Source organism: Neofelis nebulosa, chromosome 7 (assembly GCF_028018385.1).
Source record: "Neofelis nebulosa isolate mNeoNeb1 chromosome 7, mNeoNeb1.pri, whole genome shotgun sequence".
Classification (NCBI taxonomy): domain Eukaryota; kingdom Metazoa; phylum Chordata; class Mammalia; order Carnivora; family Felidae; genus Neofelis; species Neofelis nebulosa.
The window spans coordinates 66,997,871-67,021,634 of NC_080788.1; the positions used below are offsets into that span (position 1 = coordinate 66,997,871).

The following is a 23,764-nucleotide window of genomic DNA, read 5'->3' on the forward strand; positions in this document are numbered from 1 at the left end:
AGAATTTTACACCAACCACCCCTGATAAGATACGTTTTCAAAGCAAAAAAACATGTCTACAAAGTGTTGTGGTATGGAAATATCCGATTAAATACTTAAGAAAACATGCTTTCTCACACAGCAGACTTTTTTTTTTTTTTTGCATGAAATAATTCCTTAGAATAACAACAAAAAAAAGTAACTTGGAACAACTAGTGGCCCTTATTAAAATTCAGTGTACCACGTTTAAACCTGAAAGAGAGATTTCTATAAAATTATGGCTTGATAGATTGCTGTCTATGAACTTGAGTAAAATTGAAAAGAGAAAGTGATACATTTGGGCTAATAGTAATATTCATCGCAACTGCTGAAGAAATACAAATTGAGGCGCTTTGGGAGGTTTCAAACAGTTTGCTACAGAGGAGTCTTCTAAGAAAGTAGGTTCGTGGCGAGATGAAGGTTTTTAACTAGTTAGAGACAGTACTACAGTTACCTTAAAAACACGTTGAAAACAATGCCTCAGTTTAAAAGATTGCCCCAGATGAGGTTTGTAAGCAACTGAAGCCTTAAATCATCCTACTCCTTAGGCTTTGCAGTGTAAAGGAATTGCATTTTTACAATAAATTTATCAATTACTAATTAGTCTGGTGGTGAGTGCCTAATTCGGGTCTCTATGTAAGACCAGTTTCAATTTCTTCTAGCACTGGTTTATCCTGGCCTATTTAACATATGAATTAAGCCCAAATATCTTTCAAAATTCAGGGCCGTACTTATTCCTGCCAAAATAATAAAAAATAATTTATTGTTGTAATCTCGATTTATGGTTTAGTTAGGCAGAGTGAAAATATGACCTCTGTAGGAATCCCCGTAGCCCCTTAAATTCCAGTTTGCTTTACAATGGGTTTGTGTGCTGGTGAAATTTGGCACAACGAGCAGTGAATATGTCAATTTAAAAATAAGCTGCTTTTGATTTTAAAATAACGTTTAAACAAAAGAAGAAGAAACACCTAGTCTCTTCAAATAGATTTTTCTCTTTACAACTTTAAATAACCAAAAAACCCCCCCCAAAAAACAGATAAACCAAGTCATATGATTAATCTATTACAAGCAGAGACAGATGAGGCATTTTTCAAAATTAAACTGCTATCACCAGCAGGTGTAAAGCAGTCTGCTTTCTTATTTTTTGGTGGTGGTGGGGGGGTGGTGTTGGAAATCTGGGGTATTATAATTGAAAATGCAAACCCCCAGCAATGAAAATCTTCTTTTAAATCTTCAAATTCCTCTTCTCTTTATCAAATATACACACAATTAAAAGAAACAATTTTGGTGATCTTTATTTTCCAATTTTAGTTTTACAGCATTTTACAACAGCACTTTACGTATTATGTACTTTGGTCCATGAAGCATTGTCCAAGTGGTAGTTATTTATGTGAATAATAGAAAAAAAGCATGAAAATATGGCTTTTTTCCCTATTCCATTATTGAAATGGAGTATGATCATTAGCCGGGCTGTGGTGTGGTGGCAACATTTTGAAAAATAGCCCATAATAAATAGATGTCAAATTAATCAAGAAAGGACTATTATCATTATTTTGAAAAAAGATACATACCATTAGGATTTTTCAGCTATATATAATTGTCATGAAGAAACTAGAAGGTTGTGTGTTTTCAAAATTAGCAAAGTATGGCTCTTTAGAGTGTGCGAAAGATCCAGTACTCACCACGGACTCGTGAAAATCGTGATTAAGGAACTGTTCCTGATCCTAATAAAGTCACATGATTAACCCTGAATTTAGAAGTTGGTGATGCAGCAATAGACACTCCTGTGACTAACACGGTGTCTATCTCTTTCTTTTATAATTCGTGAAAAGTATTTCTGAATCAGCTTCCTCACAGCAAAGGAGCCTGACTTCTGAGGCAAAGAAGTTTACTTTATCCAAATTCCTTCTGGTGCTTTCACTTTGTTACTCAAGTCAGAGACAAAGAATATTTTCTCAGGCATTGATTTTTTTTTTTTTTAACCCTCTTGTGGTTAATAAGAATTTATCAGTTAGAGGTCCTGCAGGTTGAAATGCATATAAAAATCAGTTTTGATTTCCAAAAACCATTTGCAGCGAAAGCAGAAGGAACTTCAATCATTTTATCATGTGGTTCATATCATCGAGGTATACTTTTAATTAAACACTGCTCCATAAATAAGCAAATAATAGAAGTTAGCAGACAAGCACTTGATCTAAATCATGACAGGTGCTCATTTATCTTTGTCCTAACTAGACAATAGGAAACGACACTAGGCTGTTGTTTTCTATGCATTAAGATTTCCTTCTTAAACAAATGCAATTGAGGTGGTTTGTTTTCCGACAGCCCGGCACACACTGCCAGTGGCCAGAGTTTTGTCTCGTCTTCATCCAGAGGAGGATTAATCTTGGTGATGGTGCAAACAAAATGTATGTCTGGGGTCAAAGTGCAGACTGTCTTTTGGGATCTGCATTACATTAATGTCATTTTTGGGTTCCTGACGTTAATCAAAACCAACACCATAAAGCGTCACTTAGCTAATTTGTGTATTATTGTCAATGTTACCATTAATTATGCGTTTGTGAGGAAAAAGAGGATTAATGAGATGTCACAGGTAATTTACAATGATCAGGCTCCCCAGGACATTAAGAAAACACTAGCTGGGTAAGATTACCATGCAATCATAATAGTATGCAAGAAGCAAAAGTCTTTGTTGAGGGACCACACTAATATCGTCCATTGTTATCAAAACCCCTCTTTGCTAGAGTCACTCCAAACTTTTAAATACCTTGCTCCAATTAAATGTTTGTTTTGGCCTAAAACGTTAGGCACTAGTGTATTAATTGCGAGAATTCTGTTAAGGTGTCTCTCTCTCCAAGTTCCGAGGATAAGCTATTATTTCTCTTGAAAGGTAGGCAAGTCACAGAGGATTAATTCTTACCGTGCCCCATGAACTCAGGCTCACATGTATTATCTCTACGAAACCATTTTAGGTGAGTGGTTGTGTTTAAATCAGGCTGGGAAACCGATCTCTTAAATCACATCATTTTCTCCAGTCTAGTTCTCACTCAGAGCCATGTGAATAAATGACTTTTACTTCCTGTCATCCCATTTCTGGAACTGACTCAGCGAGGAGAGACAGAATAGCCTCATATAAGTATTGTACCAGCACAGTATGCATGGGGACAGAAGCACTCGGGTGTAGTTTTATACTGTAATCCAGAAGGCCACTGGGCCTCAGTTTCCTTCTTTTGCCCACTTTCTGTGCCATGTGGTGACTTGGGGGGTCCGCTCAGAGAGGAATCTGGAGCTCCCAGGGAGAAATCAGAGTGGTTGGTGCAACCTGTTGGAAAAGCAGGCCTGATACAGGTGCTCATCAGGAGCCCAAGAGCTTCAGGGGGGAGGTTCTGACAGTTGGAATTGAGGGAGGAGCTAGGGTTAGGATCCAAGAAGTACTTTAAAGGAATTAGGAGACAGGAAGATTTAACTTGTGAGAAAGCAGTGCCATTTACTTATTTAATAGATATCTGTTGAGCCCTCATCATGCACTAGGGATAGCGATATAAACTGGGGAGCAACCCCAGAGAGTATCCCAGGGAATCTGGAGCTCAGGGCTCTGGTGGAGCTCAGCTCTGCTTGCTTTTTGAAATGATCACGGTGCTGTAGGGTCGAGAACAGATCAGGAGAGGGTCAGAGCGGTTTATGGAAGACCCAGTAGAAGGGGACTGTTTGGGGAGATCATATGCTATTTTAATTTGAATTTTCACTGACCCATTTTAGCTTTGTCTTAGCCTTATTTTGGTTTATTTGGGAAGTTATATGATAAAAATGTAGCATGGGTATTTGCATTCATACACATATCTGCAACCTAGGTTTAAATCCCAGCTCTGGGAGACCTTGTACGAGTTATTTAACTTCTCTGTGGGTCAGTATCTTCATCTGTAAATGGACATAATAAAACTTCCCCAATGTAGTTATGATTAAGTGAGATAATGAATGTAAATCACTCAGCACACAGAGAGTGATTATAAGTCAGTGGTTTTCAACCTTAAATTTGTATCAGTAACATTTGGAAATAAAAAAAAAAACAAACACAGGGACCTGGGCCATACTCCAAACCTATCAAATTTGAATATCTGAGTATGATCACAATGTATAGCCTAGATGAAAATCACTGCAAAAAGATTCCATTTTTATCATTTATTATTAATTGTTATTAATGTTAATATATGTGGTGAAACTTAAAAAAATTTATCTGATAGTCCACAAAGTACATACGTGGTATCATGCATTTTATCAGGTAGTTATGCATGTAATGTTTGGGGACGTATGGTTTGAATTGTGATGTATAAAAATCTGTTAAATGATATTATATTGCAATTACTCTGTGTGCGTACATATGTATGTGTGTATAGATCTATTTCCCTGGGGCGAGTGCAGAAGTTTGAGATGGCTAGTGTTATATGAAAGCTGTATTTAAGAAAAATTGTCCATGTACTAGAATAAGGTCAAACCACAAGTGAGCTGAACTTCGCCATCTATTAACAAATGAAAATAAAACATTTATTACATTGTCCACTCCTGCTTTTTTATATTTATGGTATATACCAAGGAGATTTCCCTGTTGGGATAAAATTTCAGAAGCAGAGAGGGGAAATCAGGGGGAAGTTTAAATAAAAATGTTTTATTATTGATTTGGTTGTTGCTGGGGCTAACCATATAGATTGTGGAAATAATATAGTTTATTTCTTTTTTTTTATTGGTTCTACAAAGTAATAGCTTAGCATAGCTATTAGTTTATCTTGTAACTAACCTTTGAACTACTTCTGAATTGGTTGTTTTCCAGAAAGCAGTATACTCAATAGAATAAACACCGAATGATTTTTAATAACGTTAAGTGCACTAAAGGAGAAGATCCTTAAAAAATTTTGCTTTTCCTCTGGTCTATGACATTTTACGGATCTGAAATTTCTTACTTTATGATTATCGTCCTTGTAGTAACAAAACCCCTGCTCTGACTAAAATTAGGGACATACCCATCTATAGCATTTATTTATGTTCTGGAATTAAATGGCTAGTCTGCTTTGTCTATTTGCCATGATGTCATGTGGGAAGAAAGAGCTTTATCCAAACACTCTAGACCAAAAAAAGTTTATCAAATGATCAGATGTAATATGTAAAAGACCAGTCATTATTCCTTTTTATGTAAATGATATGTGGGACTGTGTATGAGATCCATTGAAATTATTATTCAAGATGTCATAAATATGTATATGTTTATGGTCATATATTTTATATGAGTGTGTTGTAGAGATCAGAGACTCTGGTATCAGGATTTCTAAGATCCAAGAAAGGAGTAGAAGATGTTCCTCAAGTGACCACAAAAGCTCCTCTTCAGCATAATTGTGAAAAAAAACTTCTCAAGATCGAGAGGCTTCCTTTTTCACGTCAAACAAAGCTGGTTAAGTAATTATCACAGCATTTCTATTTGTCCCACTGCTGGTCAAAATATCCTAGTAACTTTCTGTATCATTATGGATCTATATTGTCAATCAGGCATTACCAAACCCATAATGTGCATATGGAGTATAAAGTCATGCTTATTTAATGTTTCCAAAAGAAGAATATTTTACACACCAGTCCACCAAAAAAGGATGGTATCCTCGTGTTCAATACCTTTGAAAAATAATGCATCTATATTTTCTTCTTCAAGATTCATAATATGCAACAACATATTAAATGCTCCCAGGGTAAATAAAATGTTTCAACTTTATCCGCAGTAAAATATTAACATCACTCAGATTTTCAGCTCCATGGAACACACTCTGGTTCCATGGAGCACGGTAATTATGGTGGTTCATGATCTACACATCAATAGATATTTTCTAGCTCCACCAGCTGGCTGAAGAGCAACCCAGTGGGAGATGGGAATTTTTAGGAAATGTGTCCAATCACGCCAGCTTGATGCAGAGAGAACACAGGGCTATAGCTGGTGCATCAGTGCTGATTGTCAGGTCTGCAGGTTCTGGTGAGGAGAGTCAATAATGTGCAAACAACAGGAAGTTTTGAAGAGAACATAGAATTAAGGGTGAGAAACAGGCGTAGGCCTTTGTTTTGAATCAAACTGCAAGAGAGCGCTAGAGGTCCTTTTTGATGTGGTATCTACAGAAGGCTAAAAAGGTGGGATGGAGGCAACCTTTAGGGCTTAGCTCAAGACACTCACTGCACTCAAGACTGAGGGAAAGCACACTCATGGCCTACAATCACCCTCGGCATTTTACATTTTGAGTAGACCGGGGCTGTGGAAGCTGGGGAGCAAGTTTGATGACTTTGAGAAGTTCTCCAACATCTTTTGATGGCATCATTAGAAATCTGAAAATTGATGGTGCTTCTGTTGCTATTTCCAATGAATAAATAATAAGACTGGCTTTGGTCAGCTGGTTTACAGAATTATATTAAGGAGAGAGTAAGGGGCATGAAGGCCTTTTGCAAAATGTGCCAACAGAAAACTTTAATCTCGATAGATCAAGGAATAGCAAAGAAAATAATCTGAATGGCCATCCATGAACCTCTATATAGTGGAGGAACAATGTTTCTGAAGAATATGTGCCAGGGTGACTGGAGATTTTCATCTCAAGGGCACAACATCATCGAGGTTCGTAGATGAAGAATGGATCCCAAACAATAAATTATTGGTTATTTCCACTTTGAGGAAATGGTCTGGACTTCAGGACATGGTCTGGGCCCAACTCATCTCTGTAGTCTCAGCATCTAACATTCCCAAGAGCACAATAGGCAAGAGCTCCATAAACGTTCGTGTGGATGAATGAATATGCAATTTATGAAGTCAACTGAAGTAATATAATTACAAGCGGGAAAGATAAAATAAGTGTATTAAGAATATCCAGACACTATGTTTTAAACTATATGACGAAATTGTGATAACTAGGTACACATGAAATTAGGTCAGAGAGTTTGATGTGATATGTCAAAAATTGTATAGCTTTTTTTTGGACAATTGACCTTGTTTCTGAGATAGAAGCAATATAAGATTCTCTGAACAGTGACTATAAGTTAATATAACCAAAAAGCAACTTTCATCAGTTCACAATGTGACAAAGACCATTTTTTCACCTGTTGGTCCTTTCTGTGTATACATATATACTGGTCAGTTCCATATTTGAAAATGGAAAACACTAATAAAGCAAGTAGATCCACATTCTTCATGCTTCAAGATGACCTATAGGTAAGTGGAGATGAAAAGACTTTCAAGAGTATACATTCCCCATCCCCTTTTTAACTAGGTAGTCTGTCTACACAGAAATCTTTCATTTCTATTAAAAAAAATTTTTTTTTTTAAGTAGGCTTCACGGCCAGCGCAGAGCTCAATGTGGGGCTTGAATTCATGACGCCAAGATCAAGACCTGAACTGAGATCACGAGTCCGGCGCTTAATTGACTGAGCCACCCAGGCGTCCCCTACTGAAATCTTTTTGTATCTCAGAACTCTGTGAGTGAGCAGGTGGCTTGAGAAGGAAGGATTTTTACCTGTGAACCACATTCATATGGAGACAGAGATATCAACAACACTTAAAATATAAAAAGTAAAAAATATAAAATGTAACAAATTGGTGCAGACAAATGTGTATAAGGCCCTCAGACATTCTCCTCATCTTCACTGAGCTGGAATCACTGGTCCTTCTGTGCTCTATGACAGTTTTCCGGTACCTCTGTCACCTATCCTTTCTTTATTTCCCCATTCTGGTTGCTGGCCAGTCTTCATGTTCATTTTGTTATGAATTTCAGTCGGGGGTTCCGATTCTGGTTTTTAATACCTCCCTTATTTAATGGTTTGGTTTCATAGTATTGGCCATGAATTGAGCTCGAACTTGATTAAACTCATGGTGACTTTCACTCTAGTGCCTTTCCATGAGAAAACTCCCTTTTGCACCTGTATCATATCTCTAAGGAGCAAAGATGTCAGAGCTCACCGAAGCATCCTTTTCTTACCTTGTTTCTCCCTGTTGCCCCTCCTCCTTTATCTGGTCTTCCTCCTCTTCCCCCTTCTTTCTCCAACTCATCTCCTCCTTCGTCCTATCATGTTTCTTCAAATCACTGGGGCTACAAACTCATTACATTTTGAGTTCTTTAAACTATATCAAAGTGAATATATATTCTAGAATTAGTGGGACCAGTTAACAGATCAAGGTACAAAAGATAAACATGAGGAAGAAAAAGTAGCAGCTGAGAAACGGATGGGGTTCTGAATATTCTTCTTTCTTTTCTATTTTCTTCAGTGAGCCGTTCTTCCCACACTGGACATTCACACATGCATAGCTCACTGTGCTACCCTTTGTCTTTGTTTAAAAGTTAAAATTTTTGGGGCGCTTGGGTGGCTCAGTCGGTTAGGCGGCCGACTTCGGCTCGGGTCATGATCTCGTGGTCCGTGAGTTGGAGCCCCGCGTCGGGCTCTGTGCTGACAGCTCAGAGCCTGGAGACTGTTTCAGATTCTGTGTCTCCCTCTCTCTGACCCTCCCCCGTTCATGCTCTGTCTCTCTCTGTCTCAAAAATAAATAAACGCTAAAAAAAAAATTAAAAGTTAAAATTTCTTCAGGGACACCTTCCCTTACCTTCTAGACTTAAACTTTTGTATGATCTTATTACACTCTACAGATAGAATGTCTCAGATTTAATTAATAATCTAGATGTAGATAAACCATGAGAATCAAATGCCATCCTCCCAGAAAGTTTGTACAATTCCTGGGTAATTAGAAATGTGTGGCGAATTCCTTCCAAACAGAAGATCACTGTGGCAGGCAGCCGGTAAGATGGCTGCCTGTGATCCCTACCTTGTGGAATTCACGCCCTGTGTAACACACCCCCATTCACCTTGAGTGTGGGCTGGATATCGTGACTCACTTCTAAAGAACAGAAAACAGAATAAGGGATGATGTGTCACTTTTGAAATTAGGTTACAAAAAACTGATTTCCCTCTTGCTGGCTCTCTCATGTTCTCTCTCTCTTTCTCTGAGCCCTTACTTGCCCTGTGGGAAGCAGACTCATGTTGCGAGTAGCTCTGTGGACGGGGCAGCACAGCAAGGAACCGATGTTTCTGGCCAACAGCTAGCAAAGACCTGAGGCCCTACTCACTGGCCACGTGAGTGACCTTGAAAGGTTTCCCCCCAGTTCAGCCGGGAGAGGTAGCCCCAGCTGACACCTTAATTGTAACAATGCGGAAATCTTGAAGCACAGGACCCAGCTAAGCCAAACCTGGATTTCTAACCACAGCACCAGGGAGATAATAAATGTTTGCTATTTTTAACCCACTAAATTTTAAGTTCTGGGATAAACTGTTATACAGGCCTAGGTTACTAATACAGATTTTGGTATCTAGAAGCGGGGTGCTATTGTGACCAGATAATGGGTGGAGGCAGAAACAATTTCGAGGAGCGCAGTACAGAAAGTCTACGTTTCCTTGAACACTCGAGTGAGTTTCATCCGCATCTCCTACAAATTACAGCTAACAGGAAAGCACTAACACTAAGGTCTATCAAATGTAACAAAGTACACTTGATTGTGTTCTCACAAAAAATGCTCAGATTAGAGTGTCTTGAGTATTGTGCATACGCAGCCTGGTGAGTATCTATGATTTAACATATCGGTAGCCTTTTATATGCATAACTTCCATCTTTCTCAGACGTAATGTACACCACGCACAACGGATGCATATGGTGATTTGATGTGGGGCAGGATGCTCTTCTACAGCTTTTTATGAGGTTCTGAATCTTCCCATTAACTTTTTATAGGTATCTGGCTTGAATCTGTGCCTGTGAATAAATGATCACACTTTCTTTTTTCTCCAATAGAGGCAATGCATGACCATCCCACTTCAAATCTTGATTCCATTTACTAAACGATTTCTATTATAAATATATTCTTAGGTGGACTATAATTTTCTCAAGAGTCTATGTGACCTTAGTGCATAGGTAAAGTCCCTTTTGCAAAGTCTTGGACCAAATCCATTTAGTGTTTTTGCTTTGCATGAGTAGGGAAAAAAATTATTACCTACCCTGAAGAAATTCTCACTCATGGGTAATGGGGAAAGGCATACACATGGTTTAAGTGCCTAAACATATGTGAGTCGAGATAGCTAAGTGTATAATATTGTGTTGTTTTATAGATGGCATTGCTTTGAAAGTAAACATAATTAAATGTTTTTTATGTATTATCAGGTAATATGTATGTATGGTATATGTATCTGATGTCTCTCTATATAAATACTGTAAAATTTATGGTAGATTCTGATATATATATATATGTATATATACATATATATGTATATATACATATATATACACATATATATATGTATATATACATATATATGTGTATATATATGTATATATACATATATATGTGTATATATATATATATATATATATATATTATAGTATCCACTTACATTACACTTGGTAAAAGAAAATGTAAGTCCAATCAATATATAGTTTAAAATAACATTTCACCTAAATTTGGCTACTTGGGTAAGACACATTTATTTGGTACAAACCAAAACCACACTGAGATACCGCCTCACACTGGTCAGAGTGGCTAAAATGAACAACTCAGGAGACTATAGATGCTGGCGAGGATGTGGAGAAATGGGAACCCTCTTTCACTGTTGGTGGGAATGCAAACTGGTGCAGCTGCTCTGGAAAACAGTGTGGAGGTTCCTCAAAAAATTAAAAATAGAACTATCCTATGACCCAGCAATAGCACTGCTAGGAATTTACCCAAGGGATACAGGAGTGTTGATGCACTGGGCACTTGTACCCCAATGTTTAGAGCAGCACTTTCAAAAATAGCCAAATTGTGGAAAGAGCCTAAATGTCCAACAACTGATGAATGGATAAAGAAGATGTGGATCATATATTCAATGGAATACTACTTGGCAATGAGAAAGAATGAGATCATGCCATTTGCAGCAACGTGGATGGAACTGGAAGGTATTATGCTGAGCGAAATAAGTCAGTCAGAGAAAGACAGATATCATATGTTTTCACTCATATGTGGAACTTGAGAAACTTAACAGAAGACCATGGGGGAAGGGAAGGGGGAAAAATAGTTACAAACCGAGAGGGAGGGAGGCAAACCATAAGAGACTCTTAAATACAGAGAACAAACTGAGGGTGGATGGGGAGGTGGGGAAGAGGGGAAAATGGGTGATGGGCATTGAGGGGGGCACTTGTTAGGATGAGCACTTGGTGTTTTATGCAAGCTATGAACCACAGAATCTACCCCCCAAACCAAGAGCACACTTTACACCCTGTATGTTAGACAATTTGACAATAAATTATTAAAAAAAAAAAGACACATTTATTTGGTACAACCTCACCATTTCCATGTCCCTTGATCGTTGTAAATCCTCCAATTAAATCTCAATGGGAAAAAGAGGTAAATATGGGAAAATGGTCTCGGTCCCACGGACATGTGACTATTCTACAGAATATAATTTAGCGGTAACATGGTCCACCTCCTAGAATCAATCATTTCAGTCAGACTGAACCAATCATTTCAGTCTTGATCACCACCAAGGACCTATATACATACATATTTTAAATATTACCTTTATAAACGACCATTACACGCATATCTAATCTTCCGAGTAAGGTTGAGTGCTAGTCAGGTGGTGTGCCTTGATGAAGTCTCTCTGATCAGAAATATCTTCCTCCCTGGCATGCCACAGAGTTCTAAATTCCAAATATTCACGTAGCCTTAAAGATCTTTCAAGAGGCTGTACATTTCAACTAGGTTTTGCCATCACTCTCAAAGGAGGTGACCAGTAACTAGGTTGTTAGCAAGGATTAATTAGTCTATACGAATATTTTGCTACTTATTGCCATGCAGCGGAAGAAGGGACTTAGGCAATTTGACACAGATTAAATCAGGTTTGATGGCGGTGGTTAGAACCAACAAATCGTGTTTAGTGCTACTGAGAGTAGTTACTCCTCTACCCCTATGCTCCATAGACGAGGGCCCTGGAAATATAGGAACAGGGTAATAAAAGAGAGCAAGGTGCTGCGAAAGAATGGCAGGGCAAGTCTTAAAGACACATTTTATTTTATCACTGTTGCCTAAAGCTGAAACGTGTTACATTTTTCCTGTTTTATTAAATATAAACAATTCATAGGCAAAGCTTTGTAACATAATCTGTGTAAAGAAAGGCCCAATTGTTTTAATAACCTACTTAAAATAAAGAGCTCTTATTTTTTGGATTAATTCCGATAGTTTCAAGTGCATATTTTATGATTTCACTGCTAGAATCTTTGTAAATTTTTCTATCCATCTATCTATCTATCTATCATTTATTTGAGAGAGAGCGGGATTGATGGAGAGGAAGAGAGACAGAATCTTAAGCAGGCTCTGCACTCAGTATGGAGCCTGATGCAAGGCTTTACCCCAAGACCCTAGGATCATGACCTGAGACAAATACAATAGTTGGATGCTTAACTGACGGAGCCACCCCAGTACCCATGTAACTTTTTAATAGATATCAGGTGCGTAAATTGGATCATCCATAATCCTTGGTCATCATTAGTCCACAAATGACTTCCTCCCTTCTTCCCTTCCTCCCTTGCGCTCTTCCTTCCTCCCTCCCTCCCATATGTATTCAAATGAGTCAGACAGTTAACACAGAAGTTGAGACCTTGGCAGGCAGTAACTCCTGTCTGGTCTGTGGTCCCATTCTGCCCCTTCACCCCATCGTTTTCTACCTGACATAATCACTATTGCAAATCCTGTGTTCATTTTTCCTTTGTTTTTTTTTAAATATCATTTTATCACATCTAACTATATTTCTAAAAAGTATATGCCTATATTTTATTTTAGTCATTTAAAAATTTTTTTATGTTTACTTTTGAGAGAGAGAGAGAGAGACAGAGTGCGAGTGGGGGAGGGGCAGAGAAAGAGACACAGAGGATCTGAGCTGTCAGCACAAAGCCTGACACGCAGGGCTCAACCCCATGAGCCAGGAGATAATGACCTGAGCTGAAGTCGGATGCTCAACCGACTGAGCCACCCAGAGGCACCTATTTTAGCCATTTTAACTTTCAAAAAGAATGATTCTTTACATAGTCACCTGTGACCTTTTTCATTTAATATAAAATTGAGATTATTTGTATTGTGAACAGCTATAGAGTGCACGCATTCATTTTGATCATCATATAACATTTTGCAGAGATTTTTATATGAGACTAAATAATCTCCCTATCTCTTTTCTTTATCCCTCGTCTCCTTTTTTCTTCTCTCCACTGTCCCTCCTGTTAGTCCTGCTCTCTCTGCTGCATCCAGGACTTTTTAACTGCATCTACCTATCACACATTTCCACCTGTGAGTAGTGCAGACACCCTCAACTCTATTTCCCAAACAAATTTTTTCCTCACATTCCTTCTCTCCTCACAACTCCCCACCAGAGCCCCGGGACAAATGCCCAGCATTCCAGAGAAGAGAAATGGAAAATAACCACATAGAGCAGTAACCAGATGCAGGCATATATTAGGGCTCACTCTCTCTATTAGTTCACTTCAGTGGTTCTCAAACTTCAGGGTGTACCAGAACCATCTGGACAGCTTGTTAAACCACAGATTGCGGGACCTCACCCCATAGATTCTGATACATTAAGTCCAGATCGAGTCTGGTGATTTGCATTTTTGAGTTCCCAGATGCTGCTGGTCTGGGAAGTACGCTTGGAGAACTATTGGTATATTTAAAAACATTTTTTTTTTTTCTTGAAGTGCACCATGCCTAAAACCTTACATTAGTCTCACAGGATAAAGAATCTTTCAGGATGGTTTTGGAAGCTGACATCCAGTGTGCCCAAGGTCAGTAATCTAACAATCCAATAATCTTTCAATTATGCAGGAAAAAGATATCAGTACTTCCCTTGAATTCTATGTTGTTTTTTTTTTTAAATTTTTTTTTCAACGTTTTTAATTTATTTTTGGGACAGAGAGAGACAGAGCATGAACGGGGGAGGGGCAGAGAGAGAGGGAGACACAGAATCGGAAACAGGCTCCAGGCTCCGAGCCATCGGCCCAGAGCCTGACGCGGGGCTCGAACTCACGGACCGCGAGATCGTGACCTGGCTGAAGTCGGACGCTTGACCGACTGCGCCACCCAGGCGCCCCTTGAATTCTATGTTTAAGTTTAAAATGAATACTTGCCTTTCTTGTATGCTGTACAAGGGCATCTACTGAAATTTTTAAAAAAATGAATACGTTTTAAAGTATTTTTATTTATTTTCATGCTTTTGTGGAACACCTTCTGATTATGTCTTTAAATTCCACTTACAGATAGATCTATCTCACTTTACCTAATACATGTAGTTTTGATGGATTGCATGGAGGTCACAGTTCTATATATCAAACATGTTTTTAAACACAGTGAGTTACTTCTTTAAAAAAAACTTATGTGGGGGTGCCTGGGTGGCTCAGTCAGTTGACTGTCCGACTTTGGCTCAGGTCAGGATCTCGCAGGTCATGGGTTCGAGCCCCACATTGTGCTCTGTGCTGACAGCTCAGAGCCTGGAGCCTTCTTCAGTTTCTATGTCTTCTTCTCTCTCTTTGCTCCTCCCACCTCACCCCGCTCACACTCTGTCTCTCTCTCTCTTGAAAATAAATAAATGTTAAAAAAAAACCCGCTTATGTTGAAAAATCCTTCTGGATTGTGCATAATTATCCTCTAATTTATATCTTCCGTAAATTTAGGGTTCTCCATATAATGTCTTCTTGAATGAGAGCTCACATGCACACGAACTATATGGAACTATATTTCCAGTGCACGAGAAAGGCATGCTATAAGAGAAATAGGCACTTCCCTTAGATATCCATGTGCAATTTTAATAACAAAAGTTGTACATTTTCATTGTACATCATGTACAACTTCATGCCTACCTATCTTTTTCCCCAGCTCATAAATGCTACTGATTTGCATCTTCTAGGCTGCTACAATATCCCCATAAACCTCTCTTCTTAGAAGAAACACAGCTTCCGTCAAAACAAGTCTTTAAAAATATTTACCTAGCTGTAATAAACAACACTCCTCCAATGTGCTGTACGTAAAAAAAATAACCTCTTGAGGGGCAACACCGGTTTTATCTTTACTCAGTAGGCTCTGCACCTTTGCCAACATTAGTAAACGACGTGGTCAACCTCACTCATGAAAATAAACCTTTTTTTTTTTTTTTTTTTTTTTAGTTTGAGGAGATGATCTATAGTCCTTTTCCTGGCGATTCAGATAGATAAAAATATCATCTTTTCAAAAACTGTCCCCTTGACACTGTGAACGAGGATCTATAGTTAAGCAAACGGGAGTGTACTAGATCAAATTATATTGCCTTTAGCAAATAATAGCAATGTTAGCTCCTTGGTACTGACCAGTGGTTCAATACATTTATTAATTTGTGTTATTTTAAGTAAGAATTCAAATAGCAGAGTAACAATTTTGGCTTGAGTGGGGAATGGGTTGCTGCTCTACTGAGGACAACTTGAAAGCTTTGAACAGTGTAGCTGTGGGCTGCGGATGGCCATGAGCCTAAATGAGTCCACTAATAGCAAGGGTTCATTGATCATATTTGGGAAATCGATGTACTGGCTGGTCCACTCCATAGAAGCAAAAGAAATGGAAGCATCAGGAGTCCCATCTTAATGGGAATTAAGCACAAATAATAGAAATAACCATAAATGAACAATCGTTGCTGCTTTATGGGAGTATGTGCTGTTTTAGTTATGATACCTGAAAAATTCTTCCTCTTTTCTCATTACCCAGAAAAATATTTCCATGTATTTTTGCCCTCTGTATTTTCCCCACCCATTTCTTTCTTGCCCATCTTTTCTTCTCTTTCATTGTCTCTCTTCTCTCTTTTCTCTGCCACTTTGTCTTTCCTGTCTTGTCTGTCTTCTTTCCTTTCTGGCTGCCTCTCTGTACATCCACTTTCTCATTCTTTCTCTCCTTATGCCACACATCGCCTAAGTACTGAACAGAGAAAGCAGATGATGTGCAGATGAGCTGACTTAACTTCCTAGCTGGATTCTCTTTCACAAAGCAGGCTTCACCATTTATTACCTGCAAAATAGTCTCCTAATGATCTCTTCCTAAGCCTTACCATGGCATACTTCCTACAGCTATCTGCATTCTTCCCCTATTTCTCACCAGCTTAAAATCCTTAATTTCAATCAAATTACTCATCCATCCGTCGATCCATCCACTCATCCACCCTAGTACCCAGGGATGAATATATTGCTTCTTTCTGCCTATAGAGGGAAGTAAAAACCCCTTGCCGTAGCCAATGTAACTATCATCCTCTAGTCCATCTTCTGTCTTTACCCTTCCATGAGGTGTGGTAGCCCCTTCCTTCTGTCCATTTCTTATTCATTTTTTGAATTAGCTTAGACATACTTTCTCTTGTGAATCCTTTTCTGACTCTTTGGTCACCTCGGAAGAGTTTGGTGCTTCTTTACCTTTGAAGCCTTAAAACAAAAACAAAAACAAAAACAAAAAAACACCACACAACAAAACAAAACAAAACAAAACAAACCACGTTTCTTGTAACATTCACTCTTGCCTTCAGTGTACTGTGGTTATTTTATTTTGATTTTTTGAAAAATATTTTTATCATAAAATTAATATATGCTTCTTTCAGCTCTTGGAAAATGCAGAAAAGCTGAATAAAGGAAAAGATTATTCATAGTTCCACCACCCAAAGACAACAATTGCTAATACCTGGATACGTTTTCTTCCAAAATTTTTTTCTGAGCATAAATTTTATAATTTATTGTATCATCCTAAAGGTAAAAAGCTTCTGCCCTGGAGATTTGTTAAATGTTACTTTACATTTCCTTTTTTTATGGTTGGCTTCTCTTTCCTTATTTTTCAATATTTAAACTTTGTAGCATATATGTATATTTTATAACATCCCAACTTTACATAGAACTGAAATTTATTTGAGATCCAAATTAGTCATAGTGTGTAATCCCAGAAGAGCTGAAAAATACCTCTAAAACATATACTGACTTATTTTGGTCATTGCCTGGACATTGTACTGCTTTCTTCAAGAGGCCTGTTTGGAATCCTCACATAACCCTGCATGATAAATGTTTTTGTGTCTACTTTATAGATGAGGAACTCAAAAATCCAAGAAGCTAATCACCTCTTCAAGGTCAAAGAAGTTGAAGTGATAAAATGGGGCTTGACTTTTGCTCTAATGTCAGCAGGTATGGTCCCTGGTTCACTAGGAAGCCGAAGTATAGGATTAGTCTTCTTTCCTTATTTATTTTCAAAACTATATTTTTGGTTTTTGCCTGATGTTTTTCAGATCAATTTTAGAAAGATTGTTAAGGTTTTAAAAATATGGCAATACAATTCTGTTTGGATTTTGTGTGATATGCACATATGAATTAATTTGGGAAAAATGGGAATTTTATTGTATGTTGTCTTATATCCAGAACTGTAGTTTGTCTTTTATATAGCTCAGCAAATTTTTAAAATACTTTTCCTCATTTGGATATTTGGATCCAACATATTTCTCAATAAGGTCATTAATTTTTTGTTGTTATTGCAAATGATATCTCTTTCACTACAGTTCTAACTAGTTATTGCTTATATGTGTGAAGATATCGACTTTTAAAAAATGCTTGTATACGTGCTGAAGTTTTAGGAATGAAGTATTGAAATATCTGTTAACTTTCTCTTAAAGGCCTTAGCAAAAAAAAAAAAAAATTAAAGAGAGAGAGAGAGAGAGAGAGAGAGGGAGAGGGAAAATATACAAACATAGATGTATGGATAAAATGAGATAAAAAGCAAATGTGGCAAAAACTTTTAACAATTGATTAATCTTGGTTTAAAAAATGCAGATGGTCATTATATTACTATTTCAACTTTTTTGTACGTGTAAAATTTCCAAAATAGCTGAAAAAAGGATCTTATATTTGGTTATTTTATTTATCTTATTAATTCTAACATTTTTGTGTTGATTCTCTTATGTGTGGGGTTCTAGTCATTGCAAATTATCATCATTTTGCCTTGTATTTTCTAATAGTAACATCTCTTATTTCTGATTTATATCTTCTTGAAATCGGTCAAAATTTCAAGAATGATGCTTGATGAGAATAGCAGATATTTTGATGTTGCTCATCCCATGTTTAATTGACAAGTCCTAAACTTAGTTTCCCTTTTAGGTATAAGGTCAATATCTATCTATCTGTCTATCATTATTTTTTAATTTTGTTCTGGAACTTCTTTTTCTATTTGTTCCCGATGAGATTTTTTTTTTTTTCAGCATGACTGGGGAATTTCATCAAAGCATTAGATAACACATTCTTTTCTAATATTTAATTTTCACTACTCTCTCTCACCAGAAGTTGGCAAAGGTCCCAGCAAAATGCCAGGGACATAATAAATGCACAATAAATATTTGATAAATAAACAAGAAGAGGCAAAGCAAAGCAAGGAGAATGATTACAATGAAGAAAAGGAGTGTCAAAAATAATCTGCATTTTTCATTCTTGATGCTGTCATAGCTCTGATTTAAGAGGGGTTGGTTTGCTTAGGATTCTGGATATTGCTATGATTCAATTACCTTGACATTTGGAGTTGATATTTTCCTCCTAATCCTGTGCTACAGAAATAAAGATCTAGAGTTTCTCAGACCATGGAGAAGGGCTGCTTAGCAAGCTTGATAATCCTGTGATGCTACGCTAATATATAGTGTATTATGACTATAAAAGGAAACTGTTTGGTTATGAAAAGAAACTCAATGTCATGTGTCTACATGCCATCAGGGGTTCCAAGAGAGGCGACTTAAAGCTTGAAAGCATAAAAATGTGGAGATTAATATTGTTTATTTTAATCACAGTGATATGGGAATAATTATGTCTTCTATATATATTAAAAAAGATAAATATAAAATATATAAATAAATAAAAATACTAAATATTTTTAAATGTCTTAAGATGTTTCATAATATCTTCTCAACAGGTTTTTACTTTCTTCATGAAAGACCATCTGGTAGCTGAGAGGCAGCATGGTTAATGAGAGAGCTTGAAATCTGAAGTCAGAACGGGGCTGTGTCACTTACTACCTATGAGGCCCAGGGAAAATGACTCGGCTCCTCTGAGCATCTAATATACCGCGTTGTAGTTTTTGTGAGAGTTAAAGCAATGCCAGTTGGCACATAGAAGGAGCTCAATACGTGTTGGTTTCCTACCTTAACTACTTCTTTTCCTCATATTCGGTTTCTTTACTGGGTATAAATGCTCATTTACCTTGTCATGGACAACAAAGACATTGTTCCAGTGGAAGAAAATGACAGGTAAAGATTCTGCCTTTGTTCTGCATAAACTTACAGTCTCCTGGTCATACAAATAGAACCTGTAGGTAACGCCTCAATGGTTGTCCAGCCGGTTTCAACTATTTTCTCATTTTAATATACTTAAAAAAATTGAGGTAGTACCTTTAACAGTGATTATTCAAACCAAATTACCTCTCTCCCCTTCAATATACTTTTCATGATATCCTGTGTTGGAGACAAATTATAAGAAACCTTAACTCTGAGATAACGAACTAAAGAAGAATTAAAATAAAGACAAATAAGTTCGAAATAGAGATCAGAAAAACTGCGTAGCTCCTGTAACATGCTGGATAAAGAGGCTGTGTTTTCAAATGTTGGAAGGGTAAGGAAGATCCCCTTTAATACTTTTTTTGAAACGGTTTCATTTTTGTCAACCTGATTTCCATTTTCTGTTTAAGAGCCTGTGGAAGAACAGCTTAAGACCACTCAGTGATTGGTTGTTCCTATCCATTCAGCGGCCTGAGCAGAGGGAGCTGCAAACCAGACCTCAGTGGTTGGCTAAGTGCTCCAGTCCACAGTAGGGAACTACTGAATAGGGACAGAGGACACTTGCACAACTCAGGACCAGTCTCCTCCCTCACGTTGAGTAGCAGTGAGCTCAGCAGCTAGAGCAGTCCACCCACCTTCAAATTCCTCCTTGTTACAGCCTTTTCAGCAGCGGCCCCTCTTCCTTTCCAATCTTCTGGAAGCAGGATCTCCACGGAAGGAGAGATGAGGTATGGCCTCCTGCAGGAGTTCACAGGGTGGTGGCGCCATGCATGCTCAGACCTTCCCTAGGCCTGTATTTACCACCTCAGACCCGCTGAGTGAGCTCCCTTATTGTGGCACGGGATGGCAATGCCCACAGAGCACAGAGGAGAGTCTGTGCTACCCATAATGATGGTGGGCAAGTTAACGTAAGACATCTCCGTGAGAGGCTGGTGGTCGGCCCTGGGATCGGTAAGCACCAGAAGACGCAACTCCAGGAGGGCTGCGCAGATACGGTGCACGAAGCTTCCGGGGAGCAAAGGAGCCAACAACAGGAGTGGCTCCAGCAGCAGCAGCAAACGTCAGCCCAGCTCCGTGGCCCGTGTTCCTGGAGGATATGATACTGACACCAGCTGGGTTTTCAGTAGCGACAATGGCATGAGCTGCCGGCAGAAGCTTCTCCCAAGTCTCTTCAGATTAATAAGGTAATGCCATAACTTTTCTTTCTGTAGATGACTGTTCCATTTGGGAACAAGTTTGGTGTCGTCTAAATGGTTTTCTGCTGTAAGGAATTTGGAACATCCTCCTTCATTATTTGCAGGACATCATGGGCTCTAGATATTATAAAAGTTTCCCTTTATTTATTTATTTATTTTTTTTTTAAAGTTTCCCTTTAAGTGATGACAAAAACCCAGAATGACATTGGATGGAGTCTTCTGGGTAGTGTGGAGAGGCTTGTTTAATGTTGTCACCCTTATTTTATCCATCACAAGAAAAAAATGAGTAATTCTTTTAAAGCTCATTTGTAAGGCAGTGCTTTGAATAAATAATATTTTAGTGATAAACTAATATCTAAAATCTAATATCTTGAAATTATTTTCATTGTGTGAAGAATCATATTTGTAGAATACAATGTATCCATTGAAACATTTCAGTTATTAAGCACTGGAACAAAACAATGCTACCATTATATAGTATTTAGGCCTAACAGAGGAGAACTGATTATTTTAGCAAACATGTACTTCGATAAGACCTGCCTGTCAACCCACAAGTAAAGTTCAGTGGATGCAGGACAATGTAATATTGACCTTAAAAGCTTTAAGATGTTGCAAACATTTTAGATATTATATCCCATCCATTCATCCGTCCGTCCATCCATCCATCCATCCATGCAACCACCCATGCCTTTATATTTAAGAAACAAATTATCTAAGAATAATTGTCTATGCTTTTTAAATTTTTTTTAATGTTGATTCAGTTTTGACAGACAGAGAGAGAGCGTGAGCAGGGGAGGGGCAGAGAGAGAGGGAGATACAGAATCCAAAGCAGGCTCCAGGCTCTGAGCTGTCAGCACAGAGCCCCATGCGGGGCACAAACCCACAGACCGCGACATCATGACCTAGGCTGAAGTTGGACGCTTCACCAACTGAGCCACCCAGGCGCCCCTATGCTTTTATTTTTACAACAGTAAACCTGATTTTCCAAGCAACGTTACTGTTTTTTTTTTTTTTTTCTATTGAAAACATACATGGGTCATAGGGCAAGGTCTGTAACAAGTACTCTAAATATTGTAGGAATAAATGTCTAGGCAGTTGAAATGAGATAGACCTGATTGTTAATTCATAATAGCTACTGATAGCTATTTTAAAATGGTTTACCTCTAAAATTTGACATGTGGTTTCAAATTCCATGTATTTATTTGAATACATATAAGATGCATCTACTTTGTGATAGCATATTTTGGAAGCAATTTTACCATCTTGATGATACAGAGACACGTGGACTACTTGATAGTACAGTTAGTAAACTTTTAGCTATTTGAAAATGTTCCCAGTTTTGATTAATGAACCAATGTCAAACTGGAGTGGTGTCTCCAGTGACCTGTCAAAAGTGTCTATCCTAGATACTTCTTCCTCAGAGTTCACATGACTAATTTGAATGAAGACTTAGGCAGACACATCATATTTGTAGAAGTTGCAGGACTGTGAAAAAGACATTATAACACTGGACCCATTGAGTCGTTATGGGATAATATATAGATATTATATATATGGGATAAATATAGGGGATAAAATATAAGATATGCGTGTTTGAAACCTTGCATTTTGGCCAACAGTATCAACTGAAATATATTTATCAGGATTGTCTCTTTTAAAAAAATATCTGAGCTCTATTCCAGTAAACATTAAAAACAGTAACATTTATGGATAAACAGGTTTGTTACATAGTTGTTTATAATAGTGAAGTCTTTAAAATAAGTAAATTTCCGAATGAGGAACTCAGTTACTAGAGTCATGACACTTTCACTTGATCATGCATCCATCAACATGGAACTTAAGAAGAGATAGTTTCCAATGACATGGTAAGACGCCCGTATATTAATGTTAAAAACCCAGAACACCACTGGATGATCTTCATCTATATAAACAATTAAAATTCTATGCAAATAAAAGATTCAGCAGATACGCAGCAAATGCTCTTTGTTCTACTGTGTGGCGTCTCTTAGTTCTACTTCTTTCTGTTTCAGTTTTTACGCTGGCGGTGTCTAATTTTTTTATAATTATAGAAGCATTTGAAGCCAGTTGCACAAATATCAGACTGAAGATGCCTGGCTTGAAAGTGGTTACTGCTGATGCCTAAGGACAGTCTCAGTTTGTGGAGAATCCTGTGCTTTCCAACCTTGACCTCACTTCATTCTTACAATAAACTTTGATTCATGTCCGCCTTGCAACAAATGTATGAAGTAGGTATCATCTTCCTCATTTTAAAATTCACGCTTAAAGGCCGCATTATTAGTGTATGGTAGAAATCAGGCTCTGCAAAGTGAAACATGAACCCAGAGTGAAAATAACAATCACTTCATAAGTTACGATAAGAGATAAGATGTGTAAAGTACTTGCCTGCTGAGGCAGGGTAAGAAAGCTCTTATAATGAGCTCTCCCCATGGATATAGTACACAATCACACGCACAAAGATAGTGGTAGTGGAGGCTGTCATGGCCATCTTACAAAATTTGAAGAGTTATCACTTGGAAAAGAAAGAAATTTGTTTGTGTGGGGGGGTGGGTGGGTGGTTTCAAAGGGCTGCATAGGGACAAACATGGGGGCAGATTACTGAATGCAGATTTCCATTCAATGCAGAATTTGTAAGCTATTGCCTTATTTAGCTCTTTATTTCTGGGAATATTAAAATAGAGTCTGAATGATCATGTATCAGAAATATTTTACAAGGCAGATTTATGTTGAGTGAAGGTTTTCATTAGATCTTTTATTTATTTAAAGCTCTGGAGTCCTTTGATCTCCTAGGCTCTATAATTTAGTTATATTTTAGCTTTCTTAATTCTTAACTATTTTTCCATGTTCTTTATACACCCTATTAAGAAGCGCATGCTTTCCTCAACTGCTTTATTTCAATATAGGCACTTGTTACTGGGACCAAGTGAATGAATGGTCTCTTCACCCTCACAGCTAGAAACCTCCTATCATTGCTGTCTGGGTTTCAAAGGCCCATTACAAACAACTATGATATTTGGATGAACCTGATAAGATGGATTTTATCCAAAGAAATCAAATATGAACTCCTTTCCACAAGATGGGGCAGGTGGTGTCTCAGAGGCCTGGTCTGGGCAACGATTTGGAATTTGGAGCCAAAGGAGGCGGAGACAATTAGCAGAGGCAAA

At 37.8% G+C, this 23,764-nt stretch overlaps 1 long non-coding RNA gene across 1 annotated transcript in view; it reads left to right on the forward strand.

Moving 5' to 3' along the window:
- The window catches only part of LOC131516789 (uncharacterized), a 38,738-nt gene extending 15,670 nt beyond the window's left edge, over positions 1-23,068 (forward strand). The window contains exons 2-3 of the long non-coding RNA XR_009264242.1: positions 19,797-20,570; positions 22,613-23,068. This is a non-coding gene — a long non-coding RNA (uncharacterized LOC131516789). The remainder of the gene's footprint in view (positions 1-19,796; positions 20,571-22,612) is intronic.
- The last annotated feature ends 696 nt before the right edge of the window (positions 23,069-23,764 follow it).